This window comes from Arvicanthis niloticus, chromosome 10, assembly GCF_011762505.2.
Source record: "Arvicanthis niloticus isolate mArvNil1 chromosome 10, mArvNil1.pat.X, whole genome shotgun sequence".
In the NCBI taxonomy this organism is placed as follows: domain Eukaryota; kingdom Metazoa; phylum Chordata; class Mammalia; order Rodentia; family Muridae; genus Arvicanthis; species Arvicanthis niloticus.
This window is the reverse complement of record NC_047667.1, coordinates 9,846,725-9,865,668: the sequence shown is the minus strand read 5'-3', so window position 1 is coordinate 9,865,668 and position 18,944 is coordinate 9,846,725.

Sequence of the window (18,944 nt, the reverse complement as noted above, 5' to 3'; positions counted from 1 at the left end):
TAGAGGCGTGGCTTAGAAGTAAGACATATAAAATGCAGAGGCAGACAGTAGGATCAGACATTAGGGAGACACAGCAGAGAGAAGACATTAGGGAGACGAGAGAGAGAGATTCATACACATCAGACATTAGGTAAAATCTGGCCTCACCCTCGCTCTTGCTGAACCCCCGACCTGAAGACCTGAGCGGCAGCTTGGGCCGGGATACAGTGGCTGCCCAAACGTGGGTCGGCCCCGGGCCTCAACATTTTGCCTGGGCTGCAACATTTATTTTGGCCGCTCCAACTTGGGGCTAGTACGGTCCTCAACAGACTCCTGGTTGAGGAACGTAAGGAGCCGGGGGATTTTTGCAGTTTACTTCTCGAGACATCTTCCCTGTCTTTAATTTTTGTAGCTAATTAATCAAGTCCTGATACTCTTTTTCTAACTCTATTTGTTGTTTAAGAACAGATAATTTTTCCTGTAACTCCCATCTGGGATCTATAACCACCACCTCCACTTAGAGGCGGAGTCACATAGGGAGGGGGTCCTTGGGAAGAGGGCCATTCAGGGTCATAATGTTTGGCTGCCTCTTCCTCTAGGTTAGCACAATCTGGCTCTGACAAATCATCCTTAAACTTTGGTTGTATTTTGGATAAATATGTTTCTTTTTATTTTTTAACATGAAAGACAGTGTTCAAACAATGAAACAAAAGCAGACAATTAACACACGTGAGCAGCAAACAACAAAACAAAAACAGAGAGTTGAGTTCAGGCTGACTTATTTCTTGCCCCATTTTCATTAACATGACTTACCTTTCTTGACGTGGCAGATTCCCGCGGTGATCACCTTTGTTTCACTTCTGAATTTTCAGCAGATCCTTCTTCCAGTAATGTCCCTCACTAGGTCTCTCCTGCTTGCTGCCCCATGTTGGGCGCCAACATGGATACTCAACGGTCTTCCAGGGTGCCTTTCGAAGCTGAGCCACAGTGGGGTCAGGGAAGCTGTTCACCAATGAGCCAAGGACTTTCTTCATGGAAAGAAGGGAGACCAGGGCTTGGGAAGGCCACAGAAAAATACAGCTGGACTTTGCCAGGATTACTGTTCCAAAAAGAGACAGCAGACAAATTCATGCTCCAGGTTGGCCCCTGCTGCAGCCCGGAACATACTGTGGTGCTTTTCCCATTTCATGGGTAGCAATGTTGAGGCTGAAAGGAATTCAAGAATACTCCAAGGGCAAGTAGCTCTCGAGACTTTCCTCCTCCAGAGCCCAGGTCCATAGTCACAGTTCAGCCCTCCTCCCAGAGCAGCTGTAAGGCTCACTCAGGCGCTCTAGGCTGGTAAGTAAACACAGATTCTGGCTTCTATGGTCACCAAGCATGCATATGATACACAGACAGACAGATAAAACACTCGTACACGTAAAATAAAATTTTTAAGGTGGACAGTGCCTGAGCAATGACACTCAATGCTGTTCTCTGGCCTGCATGCACACACACCGTGTATGCCATCCGAGTGAATTGGAGGATTGCTTTAACACAGCAAGTGGCCAAGATTACAAGTACACCCCTGCACCCAGAGGTTGTGATATAGAGTGAAAATTATAAAATTTTATGAAATATGTAGACTTTTTCTTTGCCCTTAGACCTAGGCAGAAGTGCAGATTCCAGAATGGGGAACTGAAAATAAGATTTCAGGCCTTCACTTTCCCTGGGGCACATTCCGGGTGGAAGAGGCCCAAGGCAGGAAGGCATTCCTGACTATAGATAAAGATGCTGCCACCTAGGTGGGGCTATAGCCGGAAGATAGTTAATCTGAAATAGTTGGTAATGGCAGGATAGGACACAATGACATGATAAAAACCACATTTTTGAGAAGAATGCAGGGTGATTTCCACATGACAATAACCACTCAGGGTGGGTTTCTCTGGAATGTTTCGCTATTCTTATGTATCCTTGGCAACCCCTCAGCCCCGCCCCACTCCCCTGGTTTGTGGTTTTTCTCTTTAAAATGCTCCATGGACTGGATGTTGGGGTCGAACCCCACTCCTGCGGGAGTGTGTAGTGAGACCGCTGGCTGCCAGGCTTCTTCCCTAATAAACCTCTGCTGATTGCATCCAGGTATGGTTTCTTGTGATCTTTAGGTGGTTGAGATTTCCTGAGACTTGAGGAAGGATCTCCCAAGTATGGGGGTCTTCATTTGGGGGCTCGTCCGGGATATGCAACCACCCTAATCAAAGAACCACACTGGGAGGTGAAGGGACACCTCGGTTTTTCTGTCTGGTTGTTGTGTGACCTTTTGTCTAAATTGCCTGGTTTCTGGATGTGCTGTGTTGTCTAAATCGTCTGATTTCTCGTGTGCCGTTTTGCCTAGGTTTGTCTAAGTTGTTTGGTTTCTAAGTTGTTGGTGCCCGTCTGTCTGAATTATTTGGTTTCTGAAAAGTGCACTTTCGATTTGGACTGGCACCTGTTTCTGTCTCGTGAGGGGCAGTAAACCGTTTTTGTCTCAAGAAGAGATAAACAAGTGACTAGCAGATGTGCGGGGAGTCACTAGCTGCCGCACCCCCAGAGACGTCTGGAGGTTCATCTAGGTGCCGGAAAGGATGTGGAATCCCTCTCGGCTGACACAGTGTTCATCTAGGTGCCGGAGAGGATGTGGAATCCCTCTCGGCTGACATTGGCGATTGAGACGGGTTTTTGTTAGTCTGTGTGTGTTAACAATGAGACCAGAGAAAAGGTCAGAAATGGCCACCGTGGTTGTTGTGCTCTCACTTGTTGTGCCCTCATGGCAGTGTGTCTATTTTTGGGTTGTTCATTGCTGGTGTGTTAGAAATCTGTTAGACTTGATCCAGCATAGGCTGGCCAAGTTGTCTGAACCTGTTAAATCTGAATCTGTGAAGACTGATCGAGTTGTCTGGTTATTGGAGTCTTACTTGAGAGGCAGAGGCAGGAGGATTTCTGATGCCCTTCCTTATTGTGTAACTTGGTCTCTGTGCCTGTGGCAGGGGTGAGAACCATCTGTATCACCTGGTTTATGTGCCACCCGTGAGAGGGATGAGCTATTTGTGTTGTTTTTTGTGAGTATATGTCTTTTCTTGGCAAATCATCTGTGTGTTAGCTGTTAATCTACTGTGTTAAACATCTTGAGTTAAAAATAGGTAACATGATTGCCGGCAGAGAGAAGAATGAAGCCGCCGGTGCAAGAATACAGCTGCAGAGAGGTGGGCAGGTCCTTTAATAAGGGGCATCCGATGCGGTTCGTGTTCGGACAGCCCGCCTACCACATGGAGGGTGCCCTCACCCAGCCCGAACTTGGCGGGCGACAACTCATGATTCCCCAGCACAGCGACAGCGTGCGACAGCTACCTAGTTTGGTGTTCCTGGCTGTACTGGGTACCTTGAGGTCACTGTTGTAACAAATCAGCGGCATTCCACCTGCCGCCTGTGAAGATAGATAGAGCCCAGGTGATAAAAAAAACCTGGCAGTGGAGCCAGGGCAACTAGACAAACAGGCCCAACAAGATTATTCACCTGAGAGTTATATATATATATATATATATATATATATATATATATATATATATATATATATATTAAAGGTGGTGAGTGAATAGCGCTGAGATTTTTAAGAAGGGAAAAGTGAATAAGTAGCGCTGAGACAAGTCACGTGACGTGACTCCAGCTTAGAAACGCTGAACCAACAAACCTGCCTGCAGACAGGCCAGGCAGGTTTCCTGCTACAAAAAGTTAAAACTGTCCTGTGTCAGAGAGCCAAAAGAATAGGCCTCCATTTTTGGTACAGATACAAAGTTATAGTAAAAAGTAAGTTAGTAATTAAAGCAATAGATAGGCCAGGATTCCTCAGACACCTAGATCTAGTGCCCAATATAGTCACCTAGATAAATCTAGTGGAGGAATACTCTTCCCCCCGATAAAAGCCTTTTTCCACAAGACCCTTGTAGGTTCTGGTCCTCAGGAGTGAAGAACGAGAGGACACCGGAAAAAGAATGTTCCCTCAGACATGGAGACATTGGGGACCCCATCAATTGATCAGGCTGTGGTCAGCAGCGGGTTAATTCGGACCAGATGTGACTGAGACCTTCATGTGACAGAAGGTAAGGGACACCCAAAGGCCCACGCCAGATCCCTTTGATAGATCTTATGTAAGAACATGAGACCCCATTAATTTTTACAAAGGCGCGTGAGGTTAAGCAGGGATCAGATGAGCTGCCCACAGCCTTTCTAGACATTCTGTCAGTATTGACAAGGCTTCAGAGGCTCGAGAGACTACAAGATAAGTCTTTAAAAGATTTAGTGTAAGTCTGGAGAAGAAGGAATAGACAAGATAAAAGATTTAGTATGAGTTGCTGAGAAAGTCCAGTGGAAGTCTAGAGAAATAGAAAAGATAGACTAGAAGATAAAAGATCTAGTATAAGTTGCTGAGACTAGAGAAAGGTGACAGGAAAAAAATTCACAGAAAGCAGAGAAGAGGGGCTCCAATCAAAGGGAGATAAACTTAAAAAAAAAAAAAAAAAAAAAAGACCAGTGTGCACATTGCAAGTAAAGGAGCCAGCTTCAGGGTCCAAGAGGGCCCTAACAAGTAGAAGCCAGGGCCAGAAAATCCCAGGCCTTGAAAACACCCCAAGTGGTGAAGATAATAGCTCTGTGTGAAGATAAAGACCCCCGAGTATGGGGGTCTTCAGTGACAGGGTGATGTACTTGGAACTTGATTTTGCCTGGTTGTTAATGTAATGGCATGTTTGAGGCAAGGCCCCTACTGTCTTGTTCTTCCCGACCTAGCTCATTCCACCGAGGTTGTCAAGACCACTTAACCATTTGCTTGCTCTGTTATTGGCTGCTCCGAAAGTAAATCAGCTCGAAACACTGCCAGAAAGAGGATGTACCAAAAGAGTCAGGCCGACTGATGCACAACTGGAGTGCCAGTTGCTTTGGAGACTGACATAGGAGGATCACACATTAGAGACCAGCCTGGGCAAGACCCTGTAGAAAGAGGTCTTGTGCTCACATTATGCCTGGCCTGGCCGTACAGATAGCACAGAACTCACCAAGCTATTAACCACCTCAGCTCCCAGCCTTATGAGGGAAAGCAGATTATACCTCTCTCCCTTTGAAGACACAGCCCTGTATATGTTAGCAGTCTGGCCTCATTGGCTCCCCCAGACCCTTATCTTGAGCCTGTTTCATCTCAGCCAGTCTGTAGCGATATCACCCGGAAACATTTTTCCAAATTGATTATGCCTAGAAATAAACGACCTGGAATTAGAGGCTCTTGAGGTTTGAACCAACACTGACTACAGAGTCCTGTTGAACCAGATTTCCTTCTAACCTCTCTCAGATGGACCCAACTGTTTGTAGAGACACCTCCCCTATAGTACTCCATCTCAAAAAAGAAAAATTCACAATAAAATATACTGAGAGTATATCTCAACAGTAGATGATAAGTTTCGCATGGAGAGATGGGGAGAGGCAGACAGAAAGTTAAGGGGGACCCCTAAGTGAAGTTTCAAAATGTCCTCTCTGTCCAGACTTGGCTCAAGGCACAGCCCAGCCTTCATAAGCGGGTGAGAGGCTTCCAGCATGGAGCTGGCACCATGAAGATTCCTTTATCTAGATCTTGTCTCCTGACACCTTTTAATTACAATTGCCAGCAACCTCCAGCTCTATAGTTGTGGGAATCCAGGAGGCCTTTGATCTGGAGCTAATGGTCACTCAGCTGGTCACTCAGCTGCATGACTGGATAAGGAACACCCCACAGCCTTCTAGCTTGCTTGTGGCTCATGAGAGATGAGCCTGCAGGGCACCATGTCCTCACCTTTCCTGGTAAGGAAGCCTTCAGGCCTGACTTTCTGGCTCCAAGGCAGCCTTCTGACCACATGACAATGCTTCTTTCTGGGTGTGGGAAGGGACCATTCTGTGCAGATGAGAAGTCAGTGTCTTTAGACTACACTTCAGCGGCCTCAGTCAGTGGCCTCAGTCAGTGGCCTCAGTCAGTGGCCTCAGTCAGTGGCCTTTGTTTACTGAGTATTTGATAGGGCTTTCCTTCATGGTCTTTCTGTTTTGGGGATCACCCCACAGTCCTTTGGTATGGACATCTCCTTACAATGAACTTGTTCTTGGGGAACACATTGCAAAGTGTCCTCAGGCTGAGGACACTGTGTATCAAACTGTACACACACTAGTCTTCCCTTTAGATACCTATCTGTGGTTTAATTTATGAAATATACACATCAAAATTAACAATAACTAATGAAATAGAAAAGTATACTCATATACTAGTTAGCTAAAAATTATAAGTTGCTTACTTGTGGAATTTTCCAAACCTACCCTGTGGTGGGCGGGGCAGGTGTATGGTGGGCGGGGTCAGGGGATAGAAACTGTCCTGGTCTATCTCTGTGTTACATTTTGAGACAAGGTCTCTCTGTAAATCTGCAATTTACCTTTTCCCACTAAACTGGCTGGCTAGTGATTCCCAGGATCCACCTGTCTCTGCTTCAGAGCACTGCCACACGCAGATTTCCATGTGTGTTCTTGTGCTGGGGCAGCAAAGGGTCTACTCACTGAGCCTTCCCTTTTTAAAATATTTTAAAACCTCAGCTTGTTTGGTATGTGCGTGCACACATGCGCATTCGTGTGTGTGTGTGTGTGTGTGTGTGTGTGTGTGTGTGCGCGCTCATGTGTGTGCTCATGTGTGTGCACACATGTGCATTCGTGCATCTGTTTAGGCCTGGGTACACCTTGGCCACATGTGGGAGTCCAAAGCACCCCTGTGCCCATGGCCACCTTTCACCTTGTTTGGAACAGTATTTCTTTTGTTCTTTCTCTACTGTGTCTGCCAGACTAGGTGGCCTTCGGGCTTCTGGGGACACTGCCTCTGCCTCTCATCTCTCTGTGGGAGTACAGGGATTATAGGCACACGACCCTGGCTTTTGTGATTGCTTCTAGGATCAATCTCAGGTCCCCGGTAAGCATTTCTACCGACTCCCTCTCTCTGCAGTAAGAGAGGCACTGCATTAAGCCGCTTTCTCTGTACTTTTTATCTGTATTTAAGACAGTCTCACTACATAGCCTAGGCTGGCCTCAAACTCAGGATCTTCCTGTCCCAGCCTCCTGAGTAACTGAATTACAGGTACACCCTACCAATGTCCCATCCCTACTCAGTACTTCTGGACTTGTTTATCAAAGGTCATGAAATTACAGAAAGCAAAACACAGTTGAGGGGGTGCTGTAGCACCTGGGGGTGTAGGGGATTATCCAAATAAGGAGATTATGGCTTAGGTGATATAAAAGCATTTAGAAGGCCCTGCTTGTTCTCTCCTGTCATGTCCCCTCTCGTGACCACCAGCTATTCCTGCGCTCTGCATCTCCACTGAAGGGGGTGGGGGTGGGGGACAAGAATGACAACTTCTTGTGGTCCTTTGAAAGTCATGAGCTCCATTCTGGAGAACACGATTGCAAAAGTAGTTCCCCACCTCCACCTGTAGGGGGTGCCGATGAGCACTTTAAAACAAAACAAAACAAAACAAAACAAAACAAAACAAAACAAAACTTGCTTTTTAAAGTGATTCCCAGGCTGAGCTAGGTTTGTCAGCTACCTGCCTACACCACCTCAAGATGCACACCTGAGAGCAGTCTTACTGGTTCTTCAGGAACATTTACCTGGTGTTCTGAGGGATCAGCAGCACCTTCCCCTCAGGGCCTCTTCTGGGCTTCTGCAGTAACTTAGGTCCTGGCCTGGTGCCACAGCGCCGTGCCTCACCCTGGCAGAACTCCAAAACAAGCAAATGTGGGTTGTTCAAACACATCCTCTCTACACCAAAGGGGTTCCACGATCCAGAAGTCTGGGGAAAAGCGTCTCAAAGAACCATGGAAAGTGGCACTGATCATCAAGTCAGGAGTCTTCAGCTCGGCAGCGACCCAAGGTAATGAGGCTTGGGGCAAATCATATCACCTCAGGGAGCCTCAGTTTCTGAGCTGAGGGCTGGAGGCTGGGGAGAGATCAGCAGAGGTAAGCACAAGAACCCGCGTTCAACTCCCCAGAGCCCATATAAAACTGGGGCAGGGGCTGAAGAGATGGCTCAGTGGTTAAGAGCACTGACTGTTCTTCCAGAGGTCCTGAGTTCAATTCCCAACAACCACGTGGTGGCTCACAACCATCTGCAATGGGATCTGATGCCCTCTTCTGCTGTGTCTGAGGACAGCTACAGTGTACTCATATACATAACAATAAATAATTTTAAGAAAATCAAACCTTGGGCAGTAGCATGCTTCTGCAATCCTAGTGCCTCATACAGGGACATGGGAGCAGAGACCCAAGGATCCCTGGAAGCTTTCAGGCCAGCTAGCCTAGAGGTCACCTCAGAACACCAGGTAAAAACAGGAAACTCTGTCCCCAAAATGGCGAAAGGTTACTACTTGAGGTTGACCTCTTGTCGCGCCCCGCTTGTCCAGCAAGGAAGACGCGACAAACCGGATTCTTCTCAACAGCCTTTATTGGAAGCGCTCTTTTAGGTTTCTGGGAGAGACTGACTCGAATGCCCAGAACGGGTTACTTATATACCCCCAGCCCTGGGAGTGGCAAAGCACATGGAGGTGTCCGATTGGTCAATTTGCAATGACTCATTAGCATACTCATTAGCATACCCCACCCGGGAGGGGTGATTGGCCAAGTTCGTGGTACCCTAGTTGTACCTCATTTGCATGCCCCGTTTGGGAGGGGCTGGAGTCAAGTTCCTAAGTGCACTGCGCATGCACTTACCTGAGAGCCTAAGTAGCCGCCATCTTGGATCGTCGCCTCAGAGCGGCTGATGGGCGAATGTCAGCCTGTCAGCTGCTCTGAGGCTGGGGTGCTGCTTCTCTCGGCTGGCAGCCACAGCCGCTTTTAGTCAGTGGCGCCGTGAGAAAAAGCGGGCAGCTGCTTTGAAGCGCGCTTTTCAAGCTGGCAGACCTGCGGTGCCTTCCAGCCGTCAGGTCTGTCAGGTCAGCTGCCTACAACCTCTGACCCCAACATGTGCTGTGGCACATGCACACATACGTACACATGCACACCAAGGAGCCACAGACCAGAGAGATGGCTTAGCAATTAAAAATGCCCACTGGTCTTGCAGAGAACCCAAGTTTCCTGCCCAGTACCCATGTCAGATGGTTCACAACCACCTATAACTCCAGACTTGGGGGATCAGATGTTTCTAGTCTCTGGGCACCTACACTCACATGTTCATATCCACACAGGAACATCTACACAGAGTTTTTTAAATAATAAAAATAAATATTTTTAAGCTGCACTAAGCAGGTTATTTTAGTATCACAAAAGCCACAGAGGGACAAAGAGAAGCCCCCCCCCCCCCAGGTGTGGCTGGGTTACTAAAGTCCAGTTAGAATATTGTAAATAGGTGGCTTAAACAGCAGATGATTATAGGTGTGTAAATTACAGATACTCAAGTTGAGGATGAGCCCAGAGAAGCCCCAGCAGGGCAAGCTTTCTCAGAGCTTCACCCTTGGGCTCTGTGTCAGGCTTTGTATCTGAAGGGAACAGCCTCAGACTTGGCCGTGCTATTTAGGGTAGTGCACAGCTTATGTGACTTCTGTGATTTTTTTTCTGACATTTAAGTATTGCAACTGTGTACAGAGGCATGGATGAAGAGAGGACTGCTGTAGAGACTTCAAAGGTAGAATCCAGTGAGGGTCTGATGGAGGCGAGATCCGCCTGGGTCACTAGGTGGGGACCTAGCCCAGTGACCAGAGGATGTATCGGGGGAGAGAGGCAGGAGTACAGAGACCATATGAGATTGGGGACAGATTAGGGTGGTACAGCTCCAGGGCACCCATGGTGAGAGGACACGTCAGGAGCCACTGCTGCTGAGTGGACTGAGAGACAGGATGCACTTGGCACTAACCTGCAGGGTAGAGTCACCTCCAGCTGATCCCAGGCCAGCTGGACAGAGCCACCAGCAGCTGGGCACCTGTGAGCTAGGGACATATGGACCAGTGTAATCCCAGATAGATGGGCCTTCAGAGTTGGTCGGACAGCAGCACGGTGATGCTTTAATTGGCAACAGCACACAATTTAGAACCACATGGCAAGAGAATCTCAATGAAGGATTGTCTGGATTAGAGCTGGGCCTGTCTGAGGAGGTATATTCTGATTATTGTAATCGACCTAGGTAGTGTCCACTGTGGGTGGCGCCATTCTATAAATTGGGAGACTGGATCATCTAAGAATAGAGAAGTGAGCTGAGCACCTGCGTGCATTCATTGATCGCTGCAATCATCTCTTTCCTGTGCACACAGTGTGACTAACTGTTTCAAGTTCCTGCTGCCTTGACTTCCCCTCAGTGGTGGGTTGTAACCGGAAATTGTGAGCTAAATACACCCTTCTCCCATAAGTTGCTTCTGTCAAGTGTTTTATCATAACAACAGGAAAAGTAAGACAAGCACCATCACCCCAAATGCTTGGTGCAGATGTTCAACATTTCTTTTTTCCCCCCCCACTTTGTGTGTGTGTGTGTGTGTGTGTGTGTGTGTGTAAGCATCCATGTGTATATGTATTCATGTGCATGTGGAGGTCAGGGGTCAACCTCTCGTATCTTTCTCAGTTACTCTCCACCTTTTCTGACTCAGGGTTCCTCACAGGCTCAGCTACATTAGCTGGCCAAAGATCTCCAAGGATTCTCCTGCCCTCACTTCTCTAGCACTGGGATTAAAAGCAGTGGTGTCGCACGCCTTTAATCCCAGCACTTGAGAGGCAGAGGCAGGCAGATTTCTGAGTTCGAGGCCAGCCTGGTCTACAGAGTGAGTTCCAGGACAGCCAAGACTATACAGAGAAACCCTGTCTTGAAAAAAACAAAACAAAATAAAACAGCATACACCACTGTCTTAGTTAGGGCTTTACTGCTGTGAACAGACACCATGACCAAGGCAACTCTCATGAGGACAACATTTAATTGAGGCTGGCTTACAGGTTCAGAGGTTCAGTTCATTATTGTTGCTACCCACATCCGACCTGCGGAATAAGGCAAAGGCAACCGTGTTCTTCTTCAAGCGTTTTATTCAGCTATCCCTGTACAGCAAGCTTCTTCTCTCTCTCTTCTCTTGTCTCTCTCCCCAGCTCCTGCAGCCCCTTATAAGCATTGCCTTGATCCTATCAGCAGCTGCCACGAAGTCACTAATTAGCCACTCTCAATGATGCGAGGTGGAGTGATCGGGTAACCACACCTCTCAGCGCATACAACTCCATATATGGAGTTGTCTTTTCTCTCAAGCAATGCCTACACCAAGCGCCACCTTGTAATGGTGAGAGTGGAGCTGCTTCCCACACATTATCATCAAGGTGAGAACACGGCAGCATCCAGGCAGGCCTGGTGCAGGAGGAGCTCAGAGTTCTACATCTTCACCTCGAGTCTCACATCCAGGCAGCTAGGACTAATGTCTTAAGCCCACGCCCACAGTGACACACCTTCTCCAACAAGGCCATACCTCCTAATAGTGCCACTCCCTGTGTTGAGCATATACAAACCATCACAACCACCATAACCAACTCTTATAAAATGTAAATTTGGGCAACATAGCTCGGCCTCATGCTTGCATGACCCTGCCAAAAAAGTGATTCTGGGAGGCTACCCTCACCATAACTCAGCACAGATTTGGGGATACCATAAGTTCACAGAAGGAAGAAGGAAGGAGGGAGAAAGAACAAAAAGACTTCCACAATCAGCAGAATAGTAGTCTCCCTCAAGATGTTTCTGTTCTCATTCCCAGACTAAGAGTGCAGATGGAAATAAAGTTATTAACTGATTGTGTTTTCAGAATAGTGCAGAAGGGCCCGATGTAGTCACAAGGTATGGAAGTGGCAAAGAAAAAAAATCAGTATTAAGATATGAGAACAATTCAACCAGCTGCAGTTGTCTCTGAGGGCAGAAGTCACAAGACAAGGCACATGGAAGCTCCCATAGACTAAAGACATCAAGAAAACCGATCCTCCTGGAGATGCCAGGAGGACATAATCCTGTTATCCTAGACATTGGCTCACTGGGACCCACGCAAATGTCCAACCTGCAGAAATGGTGGTACACTACTAGCCCGTAGGCAGCACTGCCCATACTGAGTTGGGTCCTCCCACAGCAATTAATCAAGAAAATGCACCATAGGCTTGCCCACAGGCCAATCTGGTAGATGCATTTTCTCAAGTGACCTTCTCTCTTGCAAAGTGACAATAGCTAGTGTCAAGTTGACATAAAACTAGCCAACACACCCACACTAGGGTTACAGGCTTGTGCCACCATTTCCTGCTTTTAAAAAGATTAATTTGGTTTTTTTTTTTTTTTATGGTGTGTGTTTTGGCTGCTTGTATGTGTGGCAACTGTCTGCATGCCGGGTGTCCACAGAGGCCAGCTGAGGGCATTAGACACCCTTAGAACTGGAGTGACAGACTCTTTGTGGGCTGCCATGTAGATGTTGAGAATTGAATCTGGTCCTCTAGAAGAGCACCCAATACTCTTAATGCTGAAGTATCTCTCTAGCTCGGTCCCCAAACCTTGATGAGAGAAATGCCAAAGTCACATTGTAGGAAAGGCCTATGTGTTGGGAGACCCTGTTGCCACCATTTTTTGGAAAATATAAGCTGCCAGAGAGCCATGAGATTTTTAATGAGTAAGGCTCCTGTCTGGCTGTCTTTTCCTCATAACCACACTGAACTTCTGATTGCTTATGCCACTGTGAGGTGGGTTCCTGTCGTCCCCTGTTTATGGTACAGGGTGCATCTCAGGCGATTGGTAATGTGTGTACAATTGCCATCACAACAGCCAGGCATGAAGCCTCCATAATGAGTAGTCTGCGTGCCCCGCCCCCTTCCGGTGTGCCCGCCCCCTTCCGGTGACCCCTCACTTCCCCATGGTTGTGGAAATTCACCATCTCTTGCTCTCTGTGTTGCAATAGAGCAGTGGCAGCAACCTTTGCCACTTGGGGCTGCTCAGAGCCTTGCAATGACACTCTGTTGTTTTACAGTGTTGGCTCCAGTCTGCTGTGGACAGAACTCAGCTCAACCCCTGCCGACCTTCAGTATTTCCACCAGTAGGTTCTAAACTGGGACCTGTTTGTCGTTGTTGTCGTCGTCGTTGTTGTTGTCAATAAACAAAAGGATTATTGTAAATGGATCTGTTGTTTGTTTGGGGTTGTGAGACAGTGTCTGTTGTAGCCCAGGATAGCCTCCAACTCAGTATGAGGGTGAGAATAACTTTGAATTTTAATGTATTAAATGTTAACGCATCTCTGCTAACTTGAGTATCCTTTTAAGAGTGATTTTATTTTTATAGCTTAGCAGACAAGAATGGTGGTATTTTGCTTCTTCGGGCTTCATGGAAAATAAAAGTTTGACAGTTGCCTTCTTTGTGGGGCTCCCTCTCGATCACTCTCCCTCACTGCTCAACACCGCCTTCCGGTTAGACTTCAGAATTCCCTCTACAGACTCTAAAGTCCAGCCCTGCTCTCAAAGTCTAACTGTACCCAGGAGCAGCGAGCAAGACGTTTTCCTGTCCCTGATAAGGCGGGGGGGGGGGGGGGGGGGGGGGGGGGGGGAGGTAGGGGGGAGGTGAGACTGACTGGGAGGGAGGGAGGGAGGGAGGGAGGGAGAGAGAGAGAGAGAGAGAGAGAGAGAGAGAGAGAGAGAGAGAGAGAGAGAGAGAATATCAAGCATCCTCTGGAGCCAGTGAGAGTGGGCGTTCCTACCCATTCCAGGCCGGATGTGGCAGTCAGTGAACCAAAAAATGGTCAGTGTTTGAGGAAGCACACTCCACCAGGACTCAGGACATAGAAAGGAACTGGAAGGCTCGTGTGGGCAGACTGTGAGTCATCTGGGAACACATTCAGAGCTCTGAGGAGAGGAAGCCATGCTCCAGCAGAGAGCCACAAGGGGTCTGCGGAGCTGAGCTTAAAGCCTTGTTCTAGCTGCTCCAAGCTTTGTCTTTGATCAGTGCGGTCCTCCTGCCTCTACCTCCCCAGAGCCGGGGTTACTAATGTGCACCACCACTGCACCGCCGCACACAGATTTGGGGTTGTTTATTTTTTTCAAGACAGGGTCGCTATAGAGCCCTGACTGTCCTGGATCTTGTTCTGTAGACCAGGCTGGCCTGGAACTCAGAGATTCACTTGCCTCTGCCTCCTGAGTGCTGGGATTGAAGGTGTGTGTCCCCTCCCTTCCAGGCTCACAGACAGCTTTTAACACGGGCTCTGAAGGCTCAGACTCGGGCAGGACACTTTACCAGCACAGCCATGTCCCCAGCCCTATGAGGTCATTTGTTATAAAATGTACAAATACCCATAAAAGTAGAAATAATTCTGCAGTGAACGGCCATATGCCCACTCAGTGATTCTTAGCTTTTCATCCCGAGCACATCATGTAATGTGTAGACATCAGTACACTTCCCCATAATCTTAAGCATGTACACTGTTAATTAGTGCTTATATGTGCATACACATCATTGGTTTGGGGGACAAAATTTATATACATGTTGAAGGCTTGGTCAACACATCCTTAACGCTTTGGGAGCTCATGGGAGGACATTAGGCCACTTGGGACTATGCCCCTGAAGACGCTATTGAGATTCCCAGCTCCATTTCCCTCCCCTCCTCTCCTCTCCTCTCCTGCTCTCTTTCCTCTCCTTCCCTGTGATGTGTCCCAAAAAGAAACAGAACCAAACCACTATGAATGGAAACGTCTGGAACTATGAGCCAAAGTCCCTCTTGCTGTGGCAGTGAGAGGAATAGAGAAAACAAGAGCCAGAGGGAAGACAACCATCAAAACTTCACTTTCAAGGGAGTCTGTAATCATTTTTATCCATTTTTATTATAAAAACAAAAACCTTTAAAGGAAGCACTGGCGCGCCCTCTGGAGGTCTGATGGAGAACTACAGCACCATCTAAAGATTCCTGCCCAGTGCAAGCTTGCTCAAGTTCCTGTAGCCAGGCTAAAGTACAGAACCTCTTCTTATGCCAGCTGGAAAAGGTGCTGTGAGGACAAATTCCTGCCGTGTCCTGAGCTTTTCAGGAAATCTTACTCTGAGGCTCCATCACCTGCTTGATGGGAGACACGAGGGATCTGCTTCTCTGGTTCTCCTCGGGCATGCTAGGCCAGCACTTCACCACCTAGGCCACATCCTCGGCCCTCGAGCTCCCTTTTAGATCTCTGAACTACTCATCACTATTGCCCCAGGGCCAGAGCAGCCATAGGTAGCATGTGAGGGTGTGTCTGTGTGCTAATAAAGCTTTATTTATGAAACCAGCCAGGCAATGAGCTCTAGTTTCTGATTCTCAGGCTAGCATAAGTTTTACAGAATTATTCAGTAGAACCCACACTTCCACTTTTGAAATTTGATCATTGCCTGGCTACATAAGATGATCTTCATTTATTAAAAATTTAATTTAAGGCTACACAGAGAAACCCTGTCTCGAAAAACAAAACAAACAAAACAAACAAAAAAACCCAAATTTTAATTTAATTTTTTTTACTTATTTACTTTACACCCCACCCGCTGCCCCTCCCGGTCACCCCTCCTCCAGTCCTTTACCCATTCCCTCTTCCCATCTCTGAGTGGGTGGCTTCCCTGGAAATCCCCCCACCCCAGCTTCTCCCACTGAGGCCAGACAACCAGCCCAGATAGAACAGATCCCACATACAGGCAGCAGCTTTTGGGATAGACCCTGCTACAGCTGCTTGGGACCCACAGGGAGACCAAGCTGCACATCTTCTACATATGTGAGGAGGGGCCTAGGTCCAGCCCATGTATACTCTTTGGTTGGTGGTTCAGACTCCAAGAGCCCCAAGGGTCCAGGTTAGTTGACTCTGTTGGTCTTCCTGTGGAGTTCCTATCTCCTTAGGGGTTGCAATCCTTCCTCCTATTCTCACATAAGAGTCCCCAAGCTCCATCCACTGTTTGGCTGTCGGTGTCTGTGTCTGTCTGAGTCAGCTGCTGGGTGGAGCCTCTCAGAGAACAACTTCTCCAGTCTGTATGGTTGAGGAGTCTGATGGTGGAGAGGTGGTAGGGAAATCTGGTCTTCATTCTTAAAGCTGGACACTGTAACCACCCAATCAACTACACAATCATTATTCCAATCCAGACACTCCACAGTGTGCTAGATGCTTAGATGTAATATTTGATAATAAGATATAGCCAACGCATTTCAACATGATTCTTTCATCTCTTGATGGGGTCATGACCTCAAATTCCCTATGTAGTTGAGGATGACCTTGCTTTTTCTTTTAGCTCCCTGCCTTCGCTTCCTGAGTGCTGGAATTGCACGTGTATGACATCACACTAGGTTATATCTGTGGTTCTCAACCTTCCTGATCCTGATTTCATATTTAAATAAGGTTCGATTGGCACACAGACACACCCTGTCATGCTACCTGTGGAGCTCACTGCCTGCTTTTATAAATAAGGCTTTATTAGCACACAGACTCACCCTCACATGCTACCTGTGACTGCTCTGGCCCCGGGGCAATAGTGATGAGTAGTTCAGAGGTCTAAAAGGGAGCTCGAGGGCCGAGGATGTGGCCTAGGTGGTAGAGTGCCCGCTTAGCATGCCCGAAGCTCTGGGTCCCTCCCTTAGCACCACAGAAACTGGATATGGTGCCATATGACACCTGTACTTTCAGCACTAGGGAGGTGGAGGCAGGAGGATCATAAATCTCAAAACAAACAAACAAAAAAATCAGGGTTAGAGTGTAGTTTGCGTGCATCTCTTCCTTATAGTCCTGGATTGCATCATCAGCACCGAGAAGAGAAAGAAAGAAGGGAAACTTGGCAAAGAACAAACCGTCACTGCAAACTGGCGTATAAAGAGAATACAGTCAGGGGCCGGCAAGGTGGCCCCTTAATAAAGGCCCTGCTGCTAAGCCTGACTCGCCTGAACCAATTCCTCAGATCCACACAGCAGAAAGAGAGAACAGACTCTGCAAACTGTCTTCTGACCCCGTGTGTGCACCCCCACCCTCACACACAAGAAGTAAATATTTAATCAAAACTATAATTTAAAAGATGATATAGGTATAGTCTGCTCACCACGGTGTGTAAGGAGACTCAGGTAGGGAGTCAGGGAGGAGTGGGGATGAGGCCAGAAGCAAGCCCCTGCATCTTAGGTCGATTAAGCCTTTGGAGAGCAAACCATCAGGCTAGTTGTGGAAAGGGGTGGGCTACAACTAAACAGGTTGCCCCCTTGTCTCTGGCCACTTGTCCGGGACTCAGGGAGGTTTGAAAATCCCTGCTCAGAGTAGGATGGAGAGGCAACAAGGATTCAAGCCAGCCAGAGTTCCGAGATCCAAGATGGTGGTGTACAAAGCTGCCTGGGGAGCCAACCTAGTCTGATGAAGAGGCTGAAGGAGGGCTCTGAGAAGAAATAGCTGCAGGAATGCAAAAAGAGCTCAGAGCTGCGAACAGGACTGCCACCAAGGGCAGGAATGAAGAAAGCCCCGGGCGTCATCCTGTGATCCCGCCCCTCTTGTTAAGGAGAGGTGCGGGGAGAGAAGTTCTAAAAAGAGGTCTTGACTCTGGAAAGACTAGGTATTTAAAGAAATGCTTCTTAAACCAAAGATACCAGAGTGCCATTACTGGCTAGTCCGGTCCTATGTGGTTTGTACCTGCTCTGAGCAAGCCCGAGGCCAGAGAACCAACATGGCCCTGGCTGTACTTGGACTCTAGGCCACTAGGGGGCGAGCGTACGCCTTGGTCACCCAGGCACTGAATCCTAGTCCAGCTTCACCAGCAGCGCCTCCTTAACAGGAGCACTTAACAGGGACTTAACAGGACTTGCAGCACTTCAGGGGGCTGTTTCCCAAATGTAATTCTATAATTTGATCTACTTTGTGAACCACGCACGTCCAATCCCACCCAAGGGTTCCCTATCCCTACGCGTGTGCGCAGGAAAGTCAAAAGGTGACATTCCTTAATTCATTACACAGAGCAGAGATGACCTCTAAACTCTGGGTTCTTTTCCCAGTTACGAACGGTTGAGCGCTTGGTGTTTTCCATTGTTGTGCCAGATGGTTTCACTTCACGGTGACCAAACACCAAGGAAAATAAACGGGGAAGACTTTACTTGGGTTTGTGGTATCAGAGGTCTCAGTACGTCGTGGCAGAGAGGGAGTGGCAGAATACAACAGTTCACAATGCGGTGGACAGACGGCAGAGGCAAACATGGAATAAAGGAAGGAGCCAGAGCAAGATATTGTCCCCAAAGTCATGCTTTGGTGACCTATATCCTCCAATAAGACCTACTTCTGTCTCACCATTAATAATGCCACGATACTATGACCCTACCAGGATATTAGCCCATTTAGATTAGAGCCCTCAAGATCCAGTGACTTCCCCAAAGCCCATCGGTGGGCTACCAAACCCCGACAGAAGCCTGTGAGGGACATTCCATATTCAAACCATAGCAACTGTCTTAGTGGTCACATGGATACAGGAGATGAACTGTCACATGCACAGGTGAGATTTACTAGGACTCTCCTGGTATTTGCAGTGTACATCATTTGTCTGGGAAATCCCTAGTCCAGGGCAAACCTGGACAAGTGGTCCCCTCAGCTCACACAGGAGGGACTTCTGCCAGGTCTGTCTGTCAGGATAACTTCCATTCTTCCCACCATGAAACTGGCTTTTCCAAGTAGAATGGTCTCATTTGTAAGCTGGGATGGTTAATCTCACTTGTCAAGTTGATAAACTCTATAATCCCCTGGGCAATGGGCCTCTGGACATGCCTGCTTCAGATTATTTTGGTTAGGTCAACTGAGGTAAGAAGACCTGCCCACTGTGGGTGGCTCGATTCCCAGGGCTGGAATCTGGAGTAGGGTAAAGATCAGGAAATAAGCAGAGCATTGGCTTCTCTTTGCTCTGTGATGTTGGGTGCACTGTGAGGAGCTGCCTCAAGCTCCTACTACCAGGACAGGTACATCAGACAGG